The sequence below is a fragment of the Macrobrachium nipponense genome, chromosome 6 (assembly GCF_015104395.2).
Source record: "Macrobrachium nipponense isolate FS-2020 chromosome 6, ASM1510439v2, whole genome shotgun sequence".
Lineage (NCBI taxonomy): Eukaryota > Metazoa > Arthropoda > Malacostraca > Decapoda > Palaemonidae > Macrobrachium > Macrobrachium nipponense.
The window spans coordinates 67389549-67404552 of NC_061108.1; the positions used below are offsets into that span (position 1 = coordinate 67389549).

At 43.1% G+C, this 15004-nt stretch overlaps 1 long non-coding RNA gene across 1 annotated transcript; it reads right to left on the reverse strand.

The window, feature by feature from the left end:
• Positions 1-10771: 10771 nt before the first annotated feature.
• LOC135216714 (uncharacterized) lies at positions 10772-12231 on the reverse strand. The gene is made up of 6 exons (XR_010314896.1): positions 11982-12231; positions 11769-11864; positions 11593-11662; positions 11336-11475; positions 11109-11195; positions 10772-10983 (listed from the first exon to the last, which is right to left on the reverse strand). It is a non-coding gene; the product is annotated as an uncharacterized LOC135216714 (long non-coding RNA).
• Positions 12232-15004: the final 2773 nt, after the last annotated feature.

Below are 15004 nucleotides of genomic sequence, written 5' to 3' on the forward strand. Positions count from 1 at the left end.
GAGTTGGAGGCCATGCAACATAACGTCGTTCAAGAGGAGTTTTCTAGCAGCGGCGAGGGGAGGAGGGAGGACAACCCTATGACAACGGCAGAAATTAAGGATGTTCTAGCCGCTTTCATAAAGTGCAATCGTTTGTAGAAAAAAGACACCCGGAAAAGGCTCACACAGGTCGTATGCTTGCGCAGTCGATGACGTTTGCCTGAGTCGTTCAGGAACATTGTGAAAAGTAGGCAGAAGCAATCTTCCTTGGATAGTTATTTTTTTAAAGAGGCCTTTAGTATTAACAGGAGTAAGTAAAAAAGAACGAACCAAAGTGATAACATAAAAAAAAGGATTTTGACGTAGGGAAAATCTATTTCTGGGTCGATGGGTTCGTGCTCGCCCAGTGAAATAATCCTTTAGTTCATTATTTCAAAGGTAAATGAGAAACAAATACCAGAGAAAACAAAACAAAAGATGTCAGCATAACTGACTCGCTCACCCAAATAAAAGAAGGGTGTCGGTATGGTAACTGGGGCGAGTGAGACCACTACCACAAACTTCTTGCCATTTAGAATTCTCCCACACCAAAATCCCCAACTGAGAGAGCCGACCCACAGGTCGAGGCGGCAACTACTACCACTACACCCCACGCCACGCCGACTTCCGTGCCTCTGGTGGCCATCCTGAAGTTAGCAAGCAATCTTGGGCGACAGAGCAGGGGCAGGGTGGGAATTTCACTGGGCGACACGAACCATCACCCAGAAATAGATTTTTCCTACGTCAAAATCCTTTTCTAGGCTCAGTTCGTGTTGCTGCGTGAAAGTAGTACAGAGAAATAGCACAAGATTGAAATAAATAAAAGGGTCTCAATAAAACTAAAAGTAACCTACAATAATATAATTAGAGAATAAGGTATATACAAAAAATAACAAAACCACAGAGGACTTACTAGAAATATGTACAAAAACTTAAATCTAAACATAGTTTCAACTTATTCTCTAGGCATGAGTTATGAAATTACATAAGTAAAAATTGACTTATTAATTGGAAATAGTAATTCATAACAATACAAATCTTTAAAGAATATATACAAGGCAGGAGTGTGGAACCCTAGCATTAAAATAAGGGAACCACACTCAAAAGTTTCATAAGATACAAATTATTGTGGGTGTCCCTAGCAAAAAATAAGGGACACACCACCTAAGCCATAATCATGAGCAGCTAAGGCTAAAAGGCGAAGTGGTAGAGCATAACGGCAGGATAGATGAAATGTTAATTGAGGCAGGTAGAAAGGAGATCTGGATCTTCAACTACAACTACTGAGCAATGTCAGGGGAAACTATGTTCCCCGCTGCCACTGCTGGAAATTTTAAGGATTCTAAGGACTTTAAATAGTGACGCTTAAAAAACTGTCGGTGATTTCCATCCAGTATACTTTTTCAAGTCATCAAAGTTCATATTTTGGAATAGTTAATGGAGGTGGCTACTGCCCTGACATCATGGGCTTTAGGAAATGACAGGGTTTGCTTGTTTAATAAAATAGAGGATCTGTTGTCTTATACCTTTAATCGATAAAGTGCCACCTTTTTCTCTCTAAAGAGGGACCTGAAGAAGAAGAGGATGTCCTAGACATAAAGGCTCGTAAGGTCATCACTGGACAAAGAGAAGGGTCTTGTGGGGAGAGGGATGACTTTCCAAGGTTCCCATCTTAATAGAGTATCCTCCGTTTTTAGCTAAAAAGCTGCGATCCGGGGAAAGTAGAACTTCTCCTGAGGGGAGGAATTCTATATGCCCGCATCTCTGGACAGAGCCGACAGTTCTGAAATCCTAGCTCCTGAAGCCAGACTTAGCAAGAATAGTGTCTTTCTTAAAAGCATCATGAAAGTACATGTAGAGTTGTCAGTATCTGAAGCCAGTTTGAGGACGTCATTTAGAAACCATGACACTGAAGTAGGCCTTACGGAAGGTCTAAGTCTAGCACAAGCCTTTGGAATAGACGTAAAGTAAGAATCTGTTAAGTCTATATTAAAGCCCAGCTGGAAGATTTTCTTCAAAGCTGACTTGTTAGTAGTAATAGTGCTAGCTGCTAACCCTTTTTCAAACAAGGACCTAAAAAGGATATAGCTGAATTGATAGTCATGGTGTGATGTTTGATTCCTTCAGGAAAGATGCCAACTTTTTAAATGCAAGTCATACTGTCTAAGAGTTGAATCCCTTTTATCTGATTCCAGGAAAAGGATATTCTGAGGATCTATATCTGCATCTTTCTTAGCCACAAACTTCATGAAGTCCATAAAGTTAGGGTTTTGAGAATTCCTGAGGAAGCGAACACAGTCCTCATTTGTACTGACTGAGAGAGTCTGGGATTGGGAATCCGTTGAGGGCAAAGACCCAATTCCAGAATAGTAGAGGATACCAGTTGCTCTTCGGCCAGTCCGGGGCTACTAGGGCCACTTGTCCCTTGAAAGTCCTGAGTTTGTTCAGACAACTTTCAGAAGAAGATTCACTGGAGGAAAGATGTAAATCTTCTTCCATTGGTTCCAGTCTATGGACAGAGTGTCTGTGGCATATGCCAGAGGGTCCAGGTTGGGAGCCACATAGCATGGAAGCTTGTGGTTCGCTTGAGAGGCGAAAAAGATCTACTTGGAGACCTGGAACCACCTCCGGCATATCCACTGGAACGAACTGTTGTCTAGGGACCATTCTGATTCCAAAGGGAATGACCGGATAGAGCGTTCTGCTATCACATTCCTTACTCCCGCTAGGTGGGTGGAGGAAAAGATGCCATTTGTTACTTGTCCACCAGGGAAAAGATGGCTATCCCCCATGACATGGTTCAGATGCCTTGATTTGGATCCTCCCTGTTGATGCAATGAACTACTAACTGCGCTGTCCAGAACCAATTTTACGTGAGAGTTCTTTGGTGGGAGAAGCCTTTCAGGGTAAGAAAATACTGCCATGGCTTCCAATACATTTATGTGAAGCTGGCGGAACTGCGGTGACCAAGTTCCTTGAACTTTTTTGAACTGAGAGTACCCTCCCAGCCGCTTAATGAAGCGTCTGTGTGGATAGTAAACCACGGAGGAGGGTATGAAGAGGCACCGACATGGACAGATTCTTCGACTGTGTCCATGGACGCAGACGGTTCCGAAGAATTTGCGGGATTGCTGACAACTTGTCCCGGGATTTGACATTTGCTCTTGAGCGCCAAATCCGGTTTATGTCTTTCAGTTTTGCTTTCATCAAGACGTTTGTCACTGAAGCAAACTGGAGAGAACCTAGGATCCTTTCCTGGTTTCTCCTTGAAGCATATTTGTACTTAAGAAATTGCTTTACTGACTTCGCTATTTCCTTCCTCTGGCTACCGGAATTGACAGATTGTGAGAGGCTAAGTCCCATTGAATGCCGAGCCATTGAAATCGAGACTCCGGAGTGAGTCTTGACTTTTCCTTGTTTATTTGGAACCCAAGGTATTCCAGGAATTGAATAACTTTCTTTGTGCGGCTTTGAGGCATTCTCAACGGTTGAACGCCCACCAGATCAGCCAATTGTCGAGGTACGCTACTACCATTATCCCTTGACCGAACCTTAGTTGTTGAACAACTGCTTCCGCTATTTTGGTGAATACCCTGGGAGTAGTGTACGTTCAGTCCGAAGGGCATCACCTTGAACGAGAATGCCTGGTCTCCTAGTTTGAAGCCTAGGTAAGGGCGAAAGTGTCTCGCAATTGGGATATGATAGTATGCGTCTGTAAGATCGATAGAGTGGTGACGGCCCCACGGGGAAGTAAGGTCCGTACCTGCGAGATGGTCAGCATTTTGAACTTGTCGCAGCGAATGGATAAGTTTAACTGGGACAAGTCTAAGATTACTCTTCTTTTTAATGAGCCTTTCTTTGGCACGCTGAACAAGCGACCTTGAAACTTTAAATGCTTGACTCTCGATATTGCTCCTTTCTGAAGGAGTTCCTCTGCATAATCTGTCAATTCCTTCGATGGAAGTTGAAGGAATGGTCTGGGTGGAGGGGGGCCTTTGATCCAGCTCAACCCAGACCCTTTAGACACAATACTTTTGTGCCCATTTGCTGAACCCCCACCGGTGCCGGAAGAGGAACAGCCTCCCTCCTACCTTGGAGATCTCACTGTTGCTGTGCGGGGTGAGCTCCACACGTCCGCCACGGAAGTGTTTGCCTCTATTGATGACTCTGCCTGCCCTCCATCTTTGAACGAAAAGCAACCTTCTGGCCCTGCTTCCCCTGGCAAACCGGTTTAAAGTGTTGAAAGGCCTGGACTTCATACACCGGAGTATGAACGCTGGGGAAAACGGTGTAAGAGGTGGAAGGTTGAGCCTGAGGTGAGATCAATAAGATAGGCTGAGTCTGGCCTTTAGTTGCGGCGGGTTGTCCTAGTTGGGTGACTGGGACAGCCGAGACTGTCTGCACGAAGTGCTGAGGTTTCTTTTGATAGGATTGAAACCTCTTCGTCTTCTTCAGTTTCTTTGTCCGAAGAAGAAGCGTTCTGCTTCCTTTTAGCAGAGAGGGCCCCAACGATCTCTGAGACTCTGGTTGAGTCTCGTCGCTTCGTTCTGGACCTCTTTAACTGCCAACTCCGGGAAGAGGTCCGCCCCCCAAATGTTGGAGGAAAGCGGGCAGTTGACTCTAGCCACCACAAACTCATACAAGTCCGATTGGACTGTATAAGTCTGTGACTTAGCCAATAGCTTGAAGAGCGGTTCCGACGCATAGGAGAGGGCCGCCTACTTCCGTCATGACCATAGTGTTTAAGGTCCTTGCCAACCTGGACCTTGCCTCGAACTCCGCCTGGACGAGGTTGTCTGGAAGCCTGGGAAGTTTCTCGCTGTACTGGTCCATGGCACAGTCTGGTTTAAACTTACCCACCGTAAAGGTGGCTGGCAAGTCCTCCCACATATCGCCAAACGGAGGGAGAAGAGGAAGATGTGGGGTCGGTCTTCTCTTAGCTGAGGTAATGGATCACCTTTCAAGCCTGCCTGGATGGTGACATCAGCAATCTTCGTCAGGAAGGGAAGTGGTGCTTCCTCTTCTGTCATGAAGATTGTGAAAGGACTCTTGAAAGCTTGAAGCCTGGTATTGATACAATCCCAGTCTTCTAAGCAGTGAAGCCATTCCCTCTGCACATGATCCCTGCTATAGAGAACTGTCTCCTTCGGGATCTTGTCCTCCCTATTTAGCGCTGCCTCCGTCAGTCTGGCGTACCCCATGAAAGGAGGCTGTAGGTTCGAGGGGTGGAACTCGAAGTCCTCAATCCTTGGAGTTCCGCACTCCGGGATGGAGATAAGACCATCCTTAAAAGGGGCGAAAGTCGCTACTCTCCAAGGGTTACTCATGGAGAATGCCAGGAGAGTGTCATACGCCGGGGAGTTGGACAAGACCGGCACCAAACTGTCGGAGAAGTAGCTTGGGGAGCTTGGTTTAAAGCCACAAAGGAGGTTCTCTAGGGTGGACATTCTGTCCGAAAAGCTGGGTGAACATTTGTTCCATGCTTGACCCCAAGGAACCAACCAAGTCTCCCACCTGCTGCATCAATTCCGGCGGAAAACACAGCAGGATCGAAACTACTCGTAGGCACAGAACCTGACAATGTCCCCGGAAGGACTCCAGTAGAAGAAGGGGAAACCACTGACTCCGCTGGAGTGCGGGATCTCTCCCTGGAGGACTTGCTCCTCGACCCTTTTGGAAGTGAAGCTGATGAAGAAGAAGTTTTCACTTTCTCTGCTCCGGGGTAAGAAGCCGAAGACTTATGAGCCGAAGAAGACGAAGAAGTCTTTTTGGACGATTTCTTCTTAAGGGTTTTCTGCTCTCTGTGACCCTTTACCTTGGGGACCACAGAAGCAGCGGGGTGCACTATACGGGAGCTCAGCGCCCGTAAAGCCCTGAAAGGAAGAAGAAGAAGGGACAGGAGATAAAGATCCAGATGCACTCAAGGAAGCCCTTGAGTGTCCAACGTACCTACCTCAACTAATAAGTCATCTACACCTACCGCCATAGGCTGTACATTTATGTCCAGAGTGGCGACCTCCGCCACGATGTCCTGGCCTGGTACTTCCTTAAGGGCTTGCTCCACCTGTTGCCGGATTGAGGCGATCATCGGAGCCGCCGCGCAGCAGGTTCGACGTACCCCGTCGACTGCCTCGGGGAACAAACAGAACAGCCATCCTCTATTCTAGGATGTAGGGCTGTCCTTGGCGGCGTTTTTCCCAAATCCGCCGACCCAGGCTTTCAGGGTCGCGAAGCCGCGTCCTTGACTGCGGCAGCCTGAAAGAGAGGGCTATTATTAACACTTAAGTCTAAAGGTGATCCTTAACCACTAGACTAAGATGAGCTTAAGCTTACTATATATCAGAACTCATATTGCATGAATGTGCTGATGACCAAAAGTACTCACTCCGCCCAAAAACTGGTTCACAAGCTCATAACAGATGGAGCAAGCTTCGTGGAACCAGACCTGAAGGTTACCATGGCTGGTGGAGCAGGGAGCATGGGTCCTGCAGACTTCATGCCCGCAGGGTCTTGCAGTACGGCGTTACAGCCGGGATGCTGGCAGTTGGTAGCTGTAAGTGGAAAGATACATGAGTATCAAGTTTACACTCACAAGACTACTCTAGTACTCCACCGCATGCCGGAGTTCAAAGAAAAAACGGGCATAACCCCTCCCTGAGATCCTTTTGGTTAAACAGGTGACACAAAACTCCGTGTACACCGGAGGAGAAATTCCATAAACCAGAGGTAACATATATAGGTATATATAACATATAATTACATATAAGGAAATTTCCAACGGAGGACAGGGGAGGGAACCCAAGCTTAAGCTAAATCTCTTAAACTAAACTTAAGCATAGCGAAAATAAGATATATCGGAGAACGACTCCGAAGCGCGAAGCTGTCCAACGCTACCGGAAGAATGCCCTTAGGGGTAAACGCCGGAAACGATGGAACATTATCAATAACGAATAGCTAAAGGACCTACTGAAATCATATCTGCTCCGGTGGTGGCGGAGCCTACCACCCTCCCCATAACCGATGGGACGCGGGGTAGACGAGCCAGAGATCCGTCGTCATGGAGGGGAAAATTTAAAACGAGGGAGGGAAGAAATCAGATCTGTTACTCCGGGAGCGCCGGCGCAACCGGATAGAGGGGGGAGGCCAACCCCCCAACCCCCGCCACACCTGGAGCACCCCTGAGCACAAGGGAGAACGAGGTCATCCCAGTCCTAAAGGGCTGTCCAGGCTCCCTACTCCCTCCGCGTGGGGAGAGAGGGAGCCAGGCCCGGTGGAGCGAGCAAGGACAGATCCTCCCTCCCTTGTACTCTATGGCGAGAGAAGAAGGGTGGGGGGGGGGTGGGAAGGCGACTGGGGACGGGCGTCCAGCGGTACCGCTGATCGCGAGTGGACCAAGGTACGATAACACAACACAACCGAACTGGTTGGTATAAAACGCAAGGGTCTCATGCAACCAAACTGACCAGAATGGTGCCGCAAAACTGTATAAAGATGCAACAAAACTGTAAAAATATAATGCAACAAAACTGCCAAGAACAGAAACTCAGTGGACCAAGAAAACAGGACCACTAGAGACCCAAGCTATAACTATGCTGGACGCCAAAGCTAACCATAATCACTTAAAGACTATACATCGATAAAATATAATATAAGGGGAGGGAAATAATGAGTGAAAGAGAAAGGAAGTCCAGGAGTGAACGACTGAATCCGAAGAAAAGTCTACCACTCAGAGCTAGCATAAGCCGATAAGGAGAGCAATGGCCAGGGTCTGGACAAAGGAAACACTCAGATGCCTACGCTAGGAGAGACATGCATGCATAAAACAACAACACCAGGGGTAGGCTAAATCCCCTAACGATGTAAAGTAGTATAATCAATAATGTAATAATAAAAAAGGACTAGAGTAACACTGGAATAAGTAAAGGAAAGGTCCAAGGTATGGGAGACCCCGAAACTAAACGAACACGAGGCAAGGGAACGCCATGCGCCAGACCGGGAACCTGTATTCGCACCTAAAAAACGGTAAAACAAGTTCCCAGCCGGACTAAATTAAATCCCAACCTTTTCAGGGCACTTAACTTACCTGATGCAATCGCTGCACGTTCCATCTCGACGAATAAAGGGAGATAATCCACAAAAGCACAGAGCAAAAGCAAAACATGTGTGGCTCCTAGTCCGCTAACTGAAAGGATGGCCACCAGAGGCGCGGCAGTCGGCGTTGGCGTGGGTGTATGGTAGTAGTAAGTTGCCGCCTCGACCTGTGGGTTGGCTCTCTCGGTTGGGTTGGGGATTTTGGTGTGGAGAATTCTAAATGGGCAAGAAGTTCGTGTAGTGGTCTCACTCGCCCCAGTTACCATACCGACACCCTTCTTTTATTTGGGTGAGCGAGTCAGTTATGCTGACATCTTTTGTTTTGTTTTCTCTGGTATTTGTTAGCTCATTTACTTTAGAAATAATGAACTAAAGGATTATTTCACGCAGCGACACGAACTGAGCCCAGAAAACAGAAAGTTGAAAGTGGTGATGAAGTTGAAATTTTTGAAAAACCAAAAAAAAAAAAAAAAAAAAAAAACCTACGTAAAGTATAAAAAGTAAAAAAAATTTAAATAAAAAAAAGACGAATTTTTATTTTTTTTATTTTAGTTTTTTGTAAAGTTAAGTGTTACAGTTTTGTTAATGTGTTTCGTAAATTTTAGTTTAGTTTTCCTTACATTTTTTTATGTGTTTCGTAAAGTTAAGTGTACGTACATACGTACGTATCTGCCGTCTGTCCTCCTCCTCTGTCGCCACTTTCGGAGATAGCCTGACTCGAAAGGTAAGCTTCCACATTTTACTACATACGTACAGTATTTCTTGTATACCATGTACACTAATACACTTTATTTACAGGAAATTAGGAGTACGTTATTAAGTTAGGTATTGAATTGTCCAAATTGTTGTAGTATATCATTGTTTGTAGGTCAGTTTAGCTTTATTATGAAATTTACTGGGGTGTTTTTGGAGGGCTTGGAACGGATTAGCCATTGTACATGTAAAATGTGGTCCAAGATACGAAAGCCTCATGATACGAAGGGCGCCTCGGAACGGATTAATTTCGTATCTCGAGGTACCACTGTACTATGTATGCATATTTTACCACTTTAAGCTTTGAAGGAAGGAGAAATGAAAACTATAGAAAGCATTGTTGCGTTTTTGTATATTTTTTTTCAACATGAAAGATATAAGGAGATAAATAACTTAAGCATCTTTTAAGGCTGCTGACTACCAACTTTTTGGTATCCCTAACCTTACTCTTAGTGAAGACAATAATGGCAGGTTCTGAAATATTCTAAAATGTGGATCTGGGAATTCTGTGGAGGTAGTACAGGCAGTCCCCGGGTTACGACGGGGGTTCCGTTCTTGAGACGTGTCGTAACCCGAAAATCGTCGTAAGCCGGAACGACACTTGGAAATATGCCTTAAACTAATAAAAAGTTAAAGAGACCTTACCTGTGTGACATGCAAGTATTGCATGATGTGTAGTGTGGTATAATAATCTTTAATTATACTCTTGTGACACTATAAATGCACATTCTTGAAGTACCAAGTCCTTAGTTGACTTTATATACACTAATACACTATGCAAATTCTTGATGTACTAATCCTTAGGTTAGATTATACACTATACACTATGAAAATTCTTGAAGTATCCTTAGGTACACTATGCAAATTCTTGAAGTAATCCTTTGGTAGTACATCCTGGAGTATACTAAAATCCCAGTCTGGTAGTTCTGGAAGGTAAAAGTATAACACAATTAGTACAAAATACTACACAAAGTCCTGAATGCAATATGTAAATTATAGATAAGAGTAAAGAGTTAAGTAGTTAATTAATTCCTTACTTTTAGTTTAGTGTGTGCTATGTACGGACAAAGTATGTGATGGTAGCCTACATTCAGGGGGTTCTGGGATTCTGAATGTACAAAAAATAGTATGTCAGTAAGTCCTCAGCGAGTAAGCATACAGTTATGAACCATACGTGGAAATATCAGTATACCATGTATAAAAAACTTAGTTTAATGTATGTTAGTTAATTCCTACTTTTAGTTTAAAGTTGTGTGCTATGTAAACCCTGGACAAAGTCTTATGTGGCCCCATAGCCTACATCATTCAGGGGGTTCTGGATTCTGGAATGTACAAAAATAATTAGTATGTCAGTAAGTCCTCTATGCAGAGTAAGTTACATACAGTATATGCACCATACAGTGGTTTAATAATCAGATATAACATATAAAACTTAGTAATGTATGGTTAGTTAATTCCTTACTTTTGTTTAAATTGTCGTGCTATAACCCTGGACAAAGTCTTATGTGGCAGCATACTCTTCAGGGCGGTTCTGGATTCTGGAATGTACAAAAAAAATAACTTTTGTCAGAAGCCTCAGCTAGTAAGTACATCGTAATATGCATAGTGGTTAATATCATGTAGTACTACGGTATGCCCATGTAAAAGATTGGTATACTCTCGTTCAGCAGGGGAGTGGAGATTTTACCACTTGCAAAGTTTCCAGTTATCCCATGAGAGAGACCGATCACTTATCATGTAGAGATCTTGGGTCACTTTTATGGTGGCCCCAATGCCAAATACATTCAGGGGGTTCTGGGATTGGAATGTCAAAAAAATTATCTATAAGTATGTATGTAGTAAGTTACATACAGTATGTATAGTAACCATACGTACAGTGGTTTATAACATGTAATCAAACTTGGTTGAAAATTCCTAATAAAAAAAGTTATGTACGTATGTACGTACTGTATGTAAAAACCTTACTTTTCATCCTTTGGTACACTACTACATGTTACATTTGATACGTATACTTTCCTGAAGGGTTTTTTCCGTCCAAAAATGGTGCTTCTACTTGTAGTTATCCCTTGATGACACTTGTAATGTGTAGTACAACCTGGAGTTGTGTGAAAAATGTTGGTTCTGGAAGGAAAAAATAACAAAATTAGTACAAAATATACTACAGAAAGTCGTGAATGCAATATGTTAATTACTGTAGATATATCAAGAGTACTAAAAGAGTTAATGTATGTTAATTAATTCCTTACTTTTAGTTTAAAGTTGTCGTGCTATGTAACCCTGGACAAAGTCTTATGTGGCCCCATAGCCTACATCATTCAGGGGGTTCTGGGATTCTGGAATGTACAAAAAATAATTATGTCAGTAAGTCCTCTATGCATAGTAAGTTACATACAGTAATATGCACCATACAGTGGTTTAATATCAGATATAACGTAGTATAAAACTTAATTTAGAAATTCCTTACATAACTTACCAACTTTTAGTGAGTCTCAAAGCTGTTACCTAGGTTGTGGGAGATGGAGATGGAGGTGTAGAGCATTCATGATAAGGATGCATTCCATACCTAACTTCAGTGTGCTTTATCACAGATAACAGGCTAGGATGATGGGCAGTCTGGAATGAAGAATTATATAAAGGACAGTATGTAACCACTTAAGTGTACAAAATTTATTGTTCCATAATTAACAATTTACTGTATGCACACATTAAAAACAACTGAGAATTCCTTACCTTCAGCAAAATGAAGACATGTAGGCTATGTAGAGGTCTGGTTTATGTAAGTCACAAGGCGCATGTCAGTCTGGAATGATAATGTACATATAATTAGTATGTATGTATGTTACATACATAACATGGTTATTACATATGTAAATAATAAAACATTAATAAAAAAAAAATGTCCTTACCAAATTCTAGTGGTTGGCTTGCTTACTGGGATGGGCATATGGTAGATGAGAGTGGGTGGCTGGGCTATGGAGTGGGATGGGCAGGTGCTTGGGAGTCTGGAATGATAAAAAATATAAATGATAGAGTATGTATGTACTACTGTAACTACTGCACATGTTATTACTGTTTGACATATGTAGTAATACAATATAAAAAATGAAGAATTCTTTTACCTGAAGGAGTTGGAGAGGTGTTACTACTCGTATCAACTGATTTGGGCTCTGATGAGGGAACTTCTAGATCTGGAAAGAATGATGGGGTACATAAATGTAAGGTGGATGTAACTGTAGCATATGTATGTACACTTTTAATAAAATTTCTATTAGCAATTTATAAAACATTTTATACACATTTGTTAAGGATTCCTTACCTGATGAATAGGGCGAGCCATCAAAACCATGGAAAGGCTCAGGGTCATCTGGGTCGCTGTCACTATCAAAGGTGTATGAAAAAAAAAAAAAAAAAAAAAAAAAGCTTATGCAACATCAAACACATTGTACCACTATGTAGTAGTGTATGTATGCCATAATGTAGTAAACAATTTCCAACATGAAAATGAGAAAAATGAAATTGCTTACCTGATAGTACAGGTGGACGGCCTGCTACAGAGGGTCCAGGTAGTACAGGGGGATCTGGAACTGTCACAGGTAGTACAGGGGGTTTCTGGAACTGTCACCACTTCTGCACTAAAATTACAAATGATGAAAATTAATGAAGTTACAATTTACTCTAACATTTAGTATATGTTACATTAAAAAATTAACACATTTTATATACACTATGTAAACACATAAATTAGTAAAACAGTTCAGAATTCCTTACCAGGACTAGGAGTGGGAGGTGGTGGTACTGGAGACTTGTGAAAGAAAGTGTCAAGCCTGGACTGCACACTTCTCTTCGTCTGCTTCTCCTTCAGGGTCTCCTTGTAGAAAGTCACCAAATCTAATATTCCTCGTTTTATTTTGTCAAACCTGGCAACGTTAGGGTCTTCTGCCTCAAAAGAAGTCAAGGCTCTCTCCAAATGAGTAAAACCCTCTGACAAGCCTTTCACAGTTAATGACCTGGGTTTTGGCTCTGGTGCCGCCTCCTCCTCCTCAATCATTTGTTGCTCCAGCTCAAGCAGGTCCTCTGCTGACAATTCCTCTCCATGGGATGCCAGCAGCTCTGTTACATCATCAGGTTCAAGATCTAGTTTCAGCCTCTTGCTTAGCCCTACGATCTTCCTCGTCACAGTCTCGACGTCTTCTGTCTGGTCAAAGCCTTTCAAGGACTGTGCACAAACTGTGGACACAGTTTCTTCCAGGCCCCATTTAAAGTGGTCGTCTTCACCTCGAATCCCAAGCACTTGCAATGTTCTTCACTGCATCAGCAATGTTTAGCCCTTCCAGAATTGCTTCAGTGTCAACTCCTTGTTAGCTTCTATGGCCCTCAAAGCAAAAACGTATGGGTCCTTCTAAGGTAGTAAGCCTTGAAATTAGCAATTACTCCCTGGTCCATTGGCTGTATCAGCGATGTGGTATTGGGTGGGAGGTACACCACCTTCACATTAGGGTGCATGTCGCTCAAATTTGAAGGGTGACCAGGGGCATTGTCCAGGACTAAAAGGGCCTTAAAAGGCAGACCCTTCGAAGTCAAATACCATTCCACTGCTGGCATGAAATGGTCATTGAACCAATCTTCGAAGACCATCAAGTTAACCCAAACCTTCTTGTTTGATTTCCAAATCACAAGGAGTTGACTCTTGAAAATGCCCTTGAAAGCCCTGGGATTCTCGGCCAAATACACCAGCAAGGGCTTAAGTTTCAAATCGCCACTTGCATTGGCCCCAAACAGCAAAGTCAGTCGCTCCTTACCAGCTTTATGGGCCTGTGCTGACTTCTCCTCCTTGGAAAGGTACATTCGATTTGGCATTCTTTTCAAAATAATCCAGTCTCATCCACATTAAAGACTTGGTCAGCCGTGTAACCACCATCCTTAATTATCTCAGCCAAACCACCTGGAAAATTTTCTGCTGCTTCGCTATCAGCACTAGCAGCTTCACCTTGCAGCTTCACATTATGCAAATTTGCACGAGCCTTAAAACGGTTAAACCAACCTCTACTCGCAGTAAATTCACCACCAGCACTGCCTTCTCCAAACTTTTTCACTACTGCCTCATGCAGCGCTCTAGCCTTCTCCTGGATCACACTTAAGCTCACCGGAACACGTCGCTGGTTCTGGTCCTCCAGCCATATCATGAGCAATTTCTCCATTTCAACAATTGCTCTGGCTACGTTGCTTCTCGTTAATCACCGTTGACTTCATCGGTGCAGCATCCTTAACGTGCTTCAGAATATGTTCCTTGTCCTTGACTATGGTTACCAGGATCGTCCTGCTCAACCCTAAAGCATGACCTATCTCTGTGTTAGTTTGTCCCTTCTCCGAACGCTTTACCACGTCATATTTTACCTCCATGGTGATGACCTTCCTCTTCTTGGATGAACTATCATCGGAGGAAGTACTCTGCCGTTTCGGAGCCATAGTAAATGCACGAAAAAAGCAATGAAAATCAGCAACGGATCAGCACACAACCTAGTGAAATGCAGGCAAGCACGCGATTGAGGTGGCGTTGTTTGGTATTGTTACGCTTAGCGTCCTCGACCGTTCGAGGTCGTTGTTCGGCTCAATTTGACATACAGTTTAATAGCGTTAATTAATTTATGCGCCTCCGCTCAGAAACTAGTTCTGCGTATGAGGTATCGTTAAAAAGCATAAAAAAATGTCGTAACCTTGGAATTTACGTTGTAATCTAACCAGAAGCTTAGTTTTTTTAATTATGTACTGGAAACAAGCAATGATTTTTTCATTATTTGCGCTTTTGGACTGTTTTAAACTGCGCATCCAAGCTAGTGTATTCATTCGCTCGGGAACTAGTTCCGCATATGAGGCGTAGCTAAAAAAATTAAAAATAAAAAATACGACATAAAAAGTGTCGAAAATCATCATAACCTCAAAATTTTTGTTGTAATGTAACCAAAAACTTATTTTTATTATATACTGTGCTAAACTATAAAGGATTTTTATCATAGTATGCGTTTTTTAAAAAGCTCGTTAACTCGGAGGAGCGTCGGAAGCGTCAACGTCGTAACCTCGGAACAAGCGTCGTAACCAGGACGGATTTTTCCATTAAATATTTAAGAAAAAGCGTCATAACCTT